This window comes from Hevea brasiliensis, chromosome 3, assembly GCF_030052815.1.
Source record: "Hevea brasiliensis isolate MT/VB/25A 57/8 chromosome 3, ASM3005281v1, whole genome shotgun sequence".
Taxonomy (NCBI): domain Eukaryota; kingdom Viridiplantae; phylum Streptophyta; class Magnoliopsida; order Malpighiales; family Euphorbiaceae; genus Hevea; species Hevea brasiliensis.
This window is the reverse complement of record NC_079495.1, coordinates 89,998,491-90,011,878: the sequence shown is the minus strand read 5'-3', so window position 1 is coordinate 90,011,878 and position 13,388 is coordinate 89,998,491.

Below are 13,388 nucleotides of genomic sequence, written 5' to 3'. Positions count from 1 at the left end.
AGCGAACAAATGGGTTTTCAAGAAGAAAATTGGTTCTGATGGAAAGGCAGAGACCTATAAGGCAAGGCTAGTAGTGAAAGGGTTTTGCCAAAGGCAAGGAATCGACTATGAGGAGACTTTTTCGCCTGTTGCCATGCTTAAATCAATTAGGATTCTATTAGTAATAGCTGCATACTATGATTATGAGATTTGGCATATGGATATCAAAATAGCTTTTCTCAATGGATACATTGAAGAAAACATTTTCATGGAACAACCTAGGGGTTTTGAATCCTAAGATGGTTCCAAGGTATGCAAGCTAAAGCGATCCATTTATGGGTTGAAACAAGCTTCGAGGAGTTAGAACATCCGTTTTGATGAAGCCATTAAGTCATTTGGTTTTATCAAAAATGAGGATAAGCCATGTGTATATAAGAAGGTTAGTGATAGTGCTGTCACTTTCCTTGTCTTATATGTGGATGACATTTTATTGATAGGTAATGACACAGGTATGTTGACAACTGTAAAGGTATGGTTGTCAAATACATTCTCCATAAAAGACTTAGGGGAGGAAACCTATATTCTTAGGATTCGCATATATAGAGATAAAGCGAAAAGAATAATTAGTTTATCCCAAAGTCTATACTTGGAAAAGGTGTTAAAGAGGTTTAACATGCTTGATTCCAAGAGAGGATTGTTACTAGTGAGACATGGTATCCACCTTTCTAAAGAGATGTCTCCAAAGACACCTGAAGAAAGAGATAAAATAGCCAGGATTCCATATGCTTCGGCTATTGGAAGTTTGATGTATGTAATGTTGTGTACTAGGCCAGATATCGCATATGCTATCAGTTTGACTAGCAGGTATCAATCCAATCCAGGTTTGAAATACTGGATAGCTGTCAAGAATATCCTTAAGTACTTGAGAAGAACTAAGGATTTATTCTTGATATATGGAGGTGGAGACTTGCAATTGGATGGTTATACTGATTCTGATTTTCAATCAGATATCGATGATAGAAAGTCTACTTCTAGGTATGTGTTCATTTGTAATGGAGGTGCAGTCAGTTGGAAGAGTTCCAAACAGAGTATGACTGCAGATTCCACTACCAAGGCTGAGTATATTGCTGCATCAGATGCTGCAAAGGAAGCTATTTGGATAAAGAAGTTCGTGACAGAACTTGCAGTAGTTCATTCCATTGAGTCAACAGTTCCACTTCACTGTGACAACAATGGAGCAATCATACAGGCTAAGGAACCCAGGTCTCACCAGAAATCCAAGCACATAGAAAGGCGCTACCACATTATCAGAGAAATAGTTGGATGAGGTGATGTAGCCATGCGGAAAATAGCATCAGCTGAAAATCCAGCTGATCCACTCACTAAGCCTATGTCACAGACTCAGCTAGACCGACATCTTGAGAAGATGGGTCTAAGATATTGTAATGAATGGCTCTAGTGCTAGTGGGAGATTATTAGTAGTATGTCCTAGAGCATATCATTTAGTATGTATCTTATACATGTTTTTATTAATAAAAGCCATTTTCACTTTTTCGTTTACATAATATATTTATGTGTAAGAGAAAAGGTCCATTGATATTTTGTTAGAAATTCTATTCTTAAGTTGTCAAGAATATGAGTGACAATATTTCTAGCACAAAGTATCATAAATAGGTTCACAATCGAGGATACTTCACAATAAGAATATGACTTATCCAGTAAGATTGTATTTGTATTTGTTCCCAAGTTATTTATATGAGATATAAATAAGATAGAATGGTGAGTCTCATGCCATATAACAAATATGATAGGCACTTATACATGATAAGTAGGCCGAACCAGTGACATTTATGACAAGCACATAGAGTTTACTCTTGTCAATGTATTGTTATAAATCATATCAGTGCATATAATCTTTAGACCTGAGATAGCACAGTTATCTTGTATATGGGTGGTTTGAGTTTGATACTGCTTTCATACTTGTACTGTGTATGGGTATATAGGCATGTGTTGGCTCCTACTAGTTATGTATGGAGGTAGGTGTTGATCAAGATGGAATCTGTTCCTTTAAGTAAATAGGGATAAAATCCTCTGTTCATTTAATTGTTCTTTATGTTTCAAGTTCCTGGCCAGGACAGATAGATTTAATCAGAAAAGAGTTTCTGATGAGAAAATCTTTTTAATCAAGAACTGGAATTAAAAGAGAACATAATATTCATAGCAAATGGGGTTTGACATAAACCATGACTCCAGCTCGAATTGAAATTTTGTAACTGAGAGATTCTAGTGCATGGTAACATATGATTATAGGTTCATTTAAGGTAAACCTTATTACTAATTGGGTGGCCATGGCATGCTATGCTAGGTGTTAACCATGGTCAATGAGGTGCATAAAATGATTTAGAGAAATTATTTATGGTAAGAAAGAGTTCTGATGATATTAAGAGTTGATATCATGTCTCACTGCCAATTAGTGATGAGCCTTGTAAGTCACACACATACACAAGTAATCACCAAATTAAATATGATTTAATTAATTAATTAAAGAGTTTAACTGATTAATTAAATAGGTTTGGTTTGCAATTAGATTGCAAAGTCCCTAGCATGGCTTGAAACCAAATCTAGGTTATTAGATGTATAGTATAAGTTAAATTTATATTTAAAGTGTTTAAATACGAATTTAATTAATGAGAAATTAATTAATAGAGATTAATTAATTAATTTATATTTGATATAAATTGATTAGAAGAAGAGAAAAAATTATTTTGGATTGAGAACTCAAAATTAAGACACAGGGGTATTTTGGTCATTTCACAGGGTGACATGTGGCACCATGAGATGGTGACACATGGCACTACACATAAGCTTGCTATATGTCTTTTAATCTTGTAAGATGATCAAAGTCAAGATTAAATATAGGTTTGACACTTGGCACAATGTGATTGGATCAATTAAACTTAGAGCTAATCAAAAGGTGACATGTGGCAAGGGTTTTAAGTGGTGACCTAGCTATATAATGTGTTGTTATGAAAAGAAAAAAAATAACAAGCTGCTCATTCTCTTTGGTGCTGCCACCCTTGGCTGCCTCTCCTTTCTCTTCTTCTTCATCTCTCATCAATTCAAAGAGATTAGCAAACAATCTGTTGAATTAAAAATACTAGAAATCGTTTCTAGTGTCCTGTTTACATCTGTAATCTCTCAAAAGGCAAAACTTGATTTTCTAATTCATAGAAAAAGCTTTAGAAGTTTTTCAAGGGCTGCCATTGAGGATCTTGGTGTGGACAAGCTAGAGGGACAACATATGGTGTCTTAGACGCATCCCAAAGGTGCCAAACACACTACAGTGCATCAAATGGTTAATGCACTTGTTCTTGATCTAATCTACGGTTCTAATGAATTAATCTGTTAATTCTAAAATCTTAAATGGCAAATGTAGATCCAAAAATATATTAAAAGAGTTTTAATATGTTGTTTATCATTGAAATCAAATAGATAAAAATAAATCTTGCATGATGCATGTGACCCTAGATGAAAAAATTTTCAATTTCAATGATCTAAACTTATGTTTTTCATGCCTCTGCTCCTTCACCTTAGCCATTCAATGTCAACACAAAGCAATTGAAAAATGGCGAGATGAGACATAGTACCGAAGCCTTGCAAAAGTGCCTTAGAGCGGTCACAAATAACTTGCACTAGCTCTCACCAATTGCCATCCTGGAGACCTCAAATTGATTGATTTTGATTATGATGCCCTTCACACATTTTTAAGTGATTTGAGATGAAAGCAACAAGTTCTGAGTTTTAAGGTTAAGCAATAAAGTCATTACCGATTTCACTATACTTAATGATATTTGCATCGTATGGTGATATCTTATAGGATTCAACAAATTCTTTAAACACAAGGATTTGATAGGAGAATCAATAAGAATAACCTGAATGTAAACCAACAAAGGAGAAAATAAGGAGTCTCAATTGATGTTTCACTATGATAATTTTTCTTTTATTTAAAGATGCAAGCATCTTTATTTATAGACCTCAAATGTGATTAGTGGCGGAGCAACTAAAAGGGCAAGGGAAAGACTTGGGCCCCAGACATTTTTATAAATTTTTAATAGATTTATTAAAATTTATTTTTTAATTGATCTTTTAAATTTTCTATTAGCCCCTCCAAATATTTATACATATATATAAAAAAATCTTAAGTAGGCACATATACTAAATTTTAATTTTTTTGTTAATTGGCACCTCAAATTTTTTTATTGGTTTATAATAATTTGAAATATATTTATTATGATTTAAATTGAAATAACATTATTACTTGGTTGTCATTAAATGACTATAAAAGTTTAATTTAGTTATTCAAATTTTTATATTTACAATTTAAAATTTGGTTGGTAGTTATTAGTTGAAAATTAAATACAAATCAATTTAATAATGTCCTATTATATAATCTCAAATCACATGGGATTTTTTCTATATATATTTTTATTTTGCCACTTCTTCTATGAGTACAATGTTTTTTTTTTTCTTTATATTCCCTCTCATTTAGCTTTCTATGATTTTATTTCATTTAAATTCAAGAATTATTTTTTTCATATTTGTATAAGTAGACAAAATTAGTGATCTCTAACTCTTATGTAAATTTTTTATTGATTGATGCAAAGAATGGACAATAAAATTATGCAATAAATGGGAAAGGAAAATAGCAACAAATTTTGATGTGAATATGAGGACGCAAAACTACAAGGAAATTCTACAAGAAGTAATTCAAGTGGAGATCAACAAGTTGGGCATGCTTAAGGAGTTTAAATGGATCACCTCAATTAAATTATGCGTTAAAGGAGTCCATGTGTTTCCAAGAGATAAGAAATTCTTCCAAGTCATTACAATACCATTTGGGGCAGAAAATCTCTCAAATAAGTGTGAGAATCACACCACAAGCCATGTTTTTATAGAAGAAAGCTTAAGGAGGCAGTAAGTCCCATAATTAGCCATGTGAAGCTCAAATTTAGCCTAAGAAGAGGTTTAGGAGGCACATTAGCACTTGTGGGAATCACTTTGGCTGTAAGGCCTCTTGTGAAATGCATTTGGGGGAATTTTTGAGGGCCTGAGGCGCATGGCTGGCCATGAGGTACTTCAAAGGACTTGTGAGGCTTGTGAGGCACATGGGAGCATGTGGGAATCATCTTGGGCACACACCTGGCCATGAGATGATGCTAGGCACACCATTGGCCTTGGAATGCTCACCAAAAGCCATGGGATGATTGAATAAGTGCACAAGAAGCCATGAGACATGTTTGGGAGCTTATTTGGTTAGTAAATCACACGGGAAGGTGTGGGAATTCTTCATAGGCACAGTAAAGGATGTGAGATTTGCTAGAACACTAATTTCTTTAGTCATTTTGTAATTTCTTTACATTTTATTATGGCTTTAGGAGGCTATCATTATAAATATGTATTTTTCTTCATTTTGGGCAACAACTTGAATTTTGATATTTTAATGGTTTTATCCATTATTTGAGAATTCTCTCCTTGGTTCTTGAATAAACTAAATTGACACTTTTAGCAAGACTAATCCACTTGTTAAGTTTTAATCTGATATTCATTATTTTCTACCATAATGTTTTATTGGGTTATGAATCCTTAATTTCCTATTGATTTATTCTTGGTTTTTCTATCACTTGTTGGTATTGGGCCAAGTTTGGTCATTAGAAAATATCTTGATTTTGCTTGGTTTTCCACCACAAGTTGGTGTTGGGTCAATGAGTCTTTAGTGTTTGAACCTATTTTGGAGCAATCTTGGGAATACACTAAATTGATTTTGGGTTTCAATGGAAAGTCCTTTGGAGTTTGCATCAAATTAGTATCAGAGCATGAGCTCTCCAAAATTAGGTTTGTCTACCTCTTTTAATTTCTTTGTTTTGGTTTTTTTTTTTTTTTTTTTTTTTGGCTTTGTTGAATTTGTGTCTTTTGAGTTCTTTATGCTTTTCTTGTTGAGTGAATTTCTTGGCTTCTATACACATTAATCGAGTCTTAATTTCTTTAATTCGTTTTGTTTGTGTTTCATCCATCAAGTGTCTAATTCGAGATTTGTGCTTTGTGCTTTGTGCTAGTTTTTGTTGAACTCTTTGTTTGGGTGATTGGGGTATACAAAGTGTTTGAGAACTTGTTTGGGTGATTTTTCTTCAGTTGCTACAAAGTGTTTGTTATTTTGATTGTTTAAGAGTACAAATGTCATTTTGCTTAATTTGTGTTATTTGTGAGTAAAAAAAAAAAAAGAAAAGAAAAGAAAAAGAAAAGAAAAGAATTGAAGGGCTACAATTTTCATTAATTAGTAGCCAAGTTTAAAAAGAGAGAGAGAGAGAGAGAGAGAGAGAGAGAGAGAGAGAGAGAGAGAGAGAGAAAGGATCACAAAATTATTGCTATTGTGTATTTTTTTTTTTTTTTGTATTGAGTGAGATTTTTAGAACTTATAGCAAATCAACACAGATTTAGCTAAACTTTTGTAGAACATTTATAAACATTATTTGTGAGTTTCCAGTAAAATTTGGTATTAAAATTCCATCATTTGCTTGTTCAATTGAATGTACACCACCAGTTGTGATAATTTACACCACCAGCTGTGTGATTTTCTGCTTAAAAATTAAAGTGTGTTTTTATTTCATCCAAATTTGTCTATTTCTTTGTTTCATCAATTTTGGATTCTTTCATTTCCTTGATTCTAGAGTTACCTATATTTTTCTTGCTACTTCATTTTATTCAAGTTTGTTTGTGAATATATTAAATTTTCAAGTTGGTTATTTGTTGAGTGAGAGTTAATTAGTTCTTACTAGGGCTAAAGGAAAGAATAGAGTGGTAAAAGACTATAAGAGGGTTAAATCTTATTGTGTGAAACAGGAGGGGAGTGACATCCTTAAGGGTAAGCATGTGAGGGAGTGTTGTAAGGTATATTTTTTCTAACATTTTTATTGCAGGTTGTGTAAACATGTCTCATAGAATTAGTGAGTTAGATTGGGAATTTGAGCAAGTGGATAAGATGCTTGGTAATTTTATGTAGAAGTTGGAGGAAAGGTGAGAACTAATGATAGGAGACAACATATGAGTGTTGCGGTCCTTCCTTAAGAAATTCTGGAAACAAAGTTGGTAGTTGAGGGAAGACTTAGAAGGGAGTATTTGGGAAGAGATAGGGTTGAAAGAATGGATGAGAAATTTGTTTCTAAAATAAGGAAAGATGCTTGGTATGAGAAGCCAAAATTGTAAGGTTAAGGGTTGCAAAGGGATAATCCCTTCCATACTCAGTGTCTTATTTAAGATAAGGCTTGTTGTATGGTCAATGATGGAGAAAGTTATTGCAATATTGCTAGCACTTTATTGGTAAAGAAATTAGGATTACCTACTTTGAAGCACCTAAAGCCATATAAGTTATTATGGTTTAATGAGTGTGGAGAAATTAGGATTATAAAACAAGTGTTAGATTCATTCTCTATTGCGAAGTATAAGGATGAGGTTATTTGTGATGTTATTCCCATACATAATTCACATTTGTTGGTTGGTCGATCTTGGCAATCAGATAGGAGAGTTGTGTATGATGGATATAAGAATCGATATTATTTTGAGAAGGATGGTGGAAAGATTACATTTGCACCATTGAACCCTAAACAAGTGTATAAGGATCAAGTGAGAATCAAAAGAGATTTTGAGGAAAAAATGAGATGAGAGAGAAAAGTGAAAGAGTGGCCAAACAAGAGTGTGAGAAGAAAAGAGTTGAAAATGAGATGAAAAAGAGAGATGAGGAAAAGAATATGAGTGGAGTTGCAAAAGGAGAGTGTTGAGGGCAAAAGGAGAGAAGAGTGAACCTAATTGGAAAAGAAAAAGAAGTGAAGGAAAATTTTTATATTTAACTCTCTATGGCTGATTCTTATTTATCTTTGCCTAGTTCTACTATGTGTGTTCCATAGGAGATTGAGGATGCATGTTCAAGACAAGAGATAAAAGATGGTATGCTACTAGTTGGAAAAGAGAAGGTAAATGATGACGACATACCTTACAAGCAAGAGATAGAGTTTATGAAAGTTGAAACATCATCTAATAGAGGGAGTACTCTTAATCCTATTCTTGAAGCTATATGATTGGGATTTGAGTATGTGAAAAATCTTTATGCAAGTGATAATGACTTTGTTGGTGTGTTTGTTAAATTTGAGATAAATGCATTCCAAGAGAATTATATTCATGATGATTTCTTGATTAGAAAAAATAGAATTTTTTTGCCTAATTATTCTGTGCATGACTTGCTTATACATTTTGATAAGAAATTGGGACATACCATAAAAGTAGATAAATACTTAAATCATTTGATGTGTGTTAATGATATGTTGAGAAGAGAAGAGTTGAGCTCTAAATTGAATTATGTGTCTTGCAAAGGAAAAAGCATATTTGTTGGACATGCTATAAGTGACATAGATTGGTCAAATCCTAAATTTGTGTATGATGTGAGTTGTGTCTATGGATTGGCTAATTGTTATAGGAAGTTTGTGGAAGACTTTTGTATTAAATTTGCATGTTTGAATATGAAAATTGAGAAGCATGAAAATTTTGTGTGGTGGAAAGAACAAAAATATGCATGTGATATGTTTAAAAGGAAATCTTATTTTACGCCATTATTGAGTGAGCTTGAATATGATGCTTTTAAAATTGGATATCATTTCCTTGTTGATTGTATTGTTATTTTAAATGTTCATAATCCACTTCTTTATTATGATGAAGGTTCGAATTTGAGGAGGAATTCTTTTGAAGAAAGAGCAATTGGTGCGAATATGAGGACACCAAGCTACAAGGAAATTCTACAAGGAGTAATTCAAGTAGAGATCAACAAGTTAGGCATGCTTAAGGAGTTTAAGTGGATCATTTTAATTCAATTATGCATTAATGCAGTTCATGTGTTTCGAAGAGCCAAGAAATTCTACCAAGTCATTACAATACCATTTAGGGCAGAATATCTCACAATTGAGCGTGAGAATCACACCACAAGCCATGTTTTTGTAGAAGAAAGCTTAGGGAGGTAGTAAGTCCCATAATTAGTCTTGAAAAGCTCACACTCAGCCATAGGAAGAGGGTTAGGAGGTGCACAAGCACTTGTGGGAATCACTTGGGGCGCATGGCCTCTTGTAAGATACATTTGAGAGAATTTTTAAGGGCCATGAGGCACATGACCAGCCATGAGATTGATATGAGGAGCACAATGAGGTACTTCAAAGGACTTGAGGTGCATGGGAGGGTATGAGAATCATCTTGGGCCACTCCTAGCCATGAGATGATGCTAGGAGCTCCATTGGCCATGGAATGCTCACCAAAAGCCATGGGATGATCTAATAGGCGCACAAGAAGCCATGAGACATGTTTGGGAGTTTACTTGGGCAGTAAATAAATCACATGGGAAGGTGTGGGAATTCTTCATAAGCGCACCTGAGGGTGTGAGATTTGCTAGAAAACTAATTTCTTTGATCATTTTGTAATTTGTTTGCATTTTGTTAGGGCTTTAGGAAGCTATCATTATAAATATGTATTTTTCTTCATTTTGTGCAACAACTTGACTTTTGATATTTTAATGGTTTTATCCATTGTTGGGAGAATTCTCTCCTTAGTTCTTGAATGAAATAAATTGACACTCTTAGTAAGAGTAATCCACTTGTTAAGTTTTAATATGATATTCATAGTTTTCTACCACAATGTTGGTATTGGGTTATGAATCCTTAATTTCCTATTGATTTATTCTTTGTTTTCTATCACTTGTTGGTATTGGGTCAAGTTTGGTCATTAGAAGACATCTTGATTTTGTTTGGTTTTCCACCACAAGTCGGTGTTAGCTCAAGTGAGTTTTTGGTGTTCAAACCTATTTTAGAGCAATTAGGAATATACTAAATTGATTAAGGATTTTAAGGCAAAGTCCTCTAGAGTTTGCATCAAATTTGGACTATGATTTTGCTTTTGATAATATGGTAGGAAACAAATTGGCAAAAACTCAGGCTTTCCTTTTCAAGTACTCTACCATATAAAATATCTTTTTGATCTTATGAATCAATATTGAAGTTTTTGCCTAAAATGTCAATAGATGCATACGTATCCTTCTTCTTTTCTCTTCTCATGGCAATTTTGATTTTGGCTCTTGAAGTAAAATGGCAGCCTTGCATGTAATTTGATGATATGGATTGCTCTTTGAGATTAAGAATTTAATTGTTTAATTTATGTTCAAATGCTTGTGGGAGCTTGTTTGTGGACAATTGTTGGAGCTTGAGTCCATTAATCGTGTTCTCATTGAAAGGGGTTCAAAGGAATATCTTCATATATTTTCTTAGGGTTTATTTAGTTTAACTGTTAAATACAGTTAATAACTAATAGCTAATAGTTGTTGTTAGATATTAGCTATTATTGATAGCTAATAGGTTATTATAGTTAATATATCGTAAGCATTTGGTAAAATTATGTTTGATTGTTACTATTATATAAAATGACTAGTAAGGGTATATAACGTATTATTTGTTTTGTTATTGAAATATATATATATATATATATATATATATATATATATATATATATATATATATATATATATATATATATAATTATTAGTTTATTATATGACATATTAAAAATATATTACTTTTTTATATATAAAAATAACATTACAATTATTATATTTATTATTTGTTATAATTTTATATAATCTATTGGTATAAAAAAATTATTTTCAAGATATAAAAATTTCATAAGTAATAATTTTTTAAAAGAATAATATGGCCTAAATAAAAAATAAAATCAAATTAGCTAAATAACTTTAAAAATAAATTACAGTCGATGGGTATCATGTTAGTTGCCTATCAGCTATCAGGTACTCCTTCATTGCTTCCACTGCAGTTTCACTCTCTCGAAAAAACTTTCTTTTTTTGGACATTATTATGAATATCTTAGAATAAATAAAATATCATAAAATTAATATTAGGGTGCATATAGTCAATTTGTTGTCTATGTAATATTGACAAACAATGACAAAATAATAAAATAAATAATGTAATATAATCCATTAATAGTTATTTGTTTATTTTAATAATAAAATAAATTATATATTTATACCTTTATTAGTAATTTTACGAGTGGACAACGACAGCTAAATATAATTTTACCAAATAATTAATCTAAATTAGCTACTGTTATTTATCTGTTATCAGGTACAAACTAACGGCAATGGCTATCAGTTATCATATATTAGTTGCATCCATCAGTTAAATTAAACAAACCCTAAATACCTTGATTTACCTATTTGGGTGTCTATCAGTTATCAGCTGTATTCAAAATATTAACCAAGCACCCGCTTAATGTGATATACAGCAACGAGATATTTAAAATTGAATATAAAGAACAATGTGGTAATTAGGATTGAGAAATCTAGTCAATTAGAAATTTTTGGTGGTTGTGATCACAACATAGCAAATGAAAGTCAGAATTTAGTTGGATTTATGGAGTCATTAACTTCGAAGAAGGTCGTTTTAATTAAACTTACCTCCAATTAAAAGTTGAGTTTCTGATAATGAAATTTTTCAGAATTTTGCATGTTGATGATGCTTTTAATATGAACTGTTTCAATATAAAACTTATCTGCTACATTTAAAATAAATGAATGATTCTGTTTCTTCAACCCAACTTAGTTTTAGTCCATGGCTGTTTGCTTATTGCTTAAAATAATTATAAATCAATTTTATGAACTTATTTGCAGCTTTAATAAGTTTTGACCCTTTCTTGTCATTTATTGCTTGGATCAGTTACTTTCTTGCAGGATTTCCTATACAAATGGGAGTCTTAAAGAAGGAAAGATATCACATTTAAGTGGTTTCCAATCTTAGCCTCCAATCGTGATTGATTTGATGTTACAAATTTAAGTTGCACTGTTTTGATATTCTCCAATCCTGCATGTTGCCTGACTTGGTCAGTGAACCAACAAAAACATAGGATTCAGATTTTAAGGATAAATATGAGTTGAACCGAGATTTAATTGATAATTAAATCTTTGACAAAAAAAATAATTGATAATTAAATAAATGTTAAATATATTATAAAAATTAATAATTTCTTTAAAAATAATAAAAATACTGAGTTATTACAATTAGTAGTTTAATATATTTTATAAATAGTAATTAAAATAAGTTTATTTTAAGTTTTAATATTATTTTAAAATTTTAATTCAAATTTTAAATAATAATATTTTACAACAGAAAGTATTAAAAATAAAATTTCATAATAATAGATTGATTCATATTAATAAGAAAATAAATTTTAATAAATTAAAATTTTATAAACAATATATAGAGAAGATATAAAATAAAAATTAATTATTTTAATATATTAATAATATAAATTATTACTAATATATTAATTATTTAAATAAGAAATTGATGAAATAGAACTCATTTGTGTTTATACGCATATGTATATATTGGGAAAGAAAGTGTAACATATAGTGATTGTTCCGGTGGTAAGGATTAGGAATGTGTGGTTTGGTTCTAGTTTAATTCTTTTTAACAATCAAAATTAGAACTAAACTTTGGTTCTTTCATTTTCTTGGAAATAGAACTAGAACTAAATTTCAGTTTGATTCTAAGTGCTTTTGATTTGGATTTGGCTCTAGTTTTGGTTTTAATTTCGTTTCTAGTTTTGGTTTGATTCAATTTGATTCTCAATTTCTGCACTCAAAATTACAGCATTATTATATTCCTTTTAAAAGAGTAAAACTATTAATATAATTTTAACATCAAAACATCAATAAAAATAATAATAATAATATTAAAATAATAGTACCAATATCAAAATTTTTATTTCAACAAAGTAACATAAATATAATGATTTATTCAAGAGAAATACAAAAATCAAACTATCAATTTTCACATAAAAATATAAAATAACACCAAATATCCATTATAAATCATCTAATATTTCTATCAAAATTATAAAATAATAGCAAATCAGAAAGTATAATATAAAGTAAAGCTTCATTCTCACATTATTTAATCCTGTGAAAAAATATATTCACGAATAAATTAAGTCACTTTATACCACATATCTTAATAGCATATATTACTATCTTTTACATATTTTTTTAATTATATAAATTTTAACTAAAAGGTATACTACATGACTAAAAGGTGATTTAATCATATAATAATAACTATAAAGTGATTTAATATATTTATAATTAAAAATATTAAAAATTAATATTAGGTTACATATATACACTTATAATTAAAGACAAATATATAACAATCTTATTTGTATATAATATATATAATTTTATTAAAACTATATAATATATCTTAAAAAAATAAAAAAAATATATGTATAAAATCGGTTCAGGTTTATTTCGA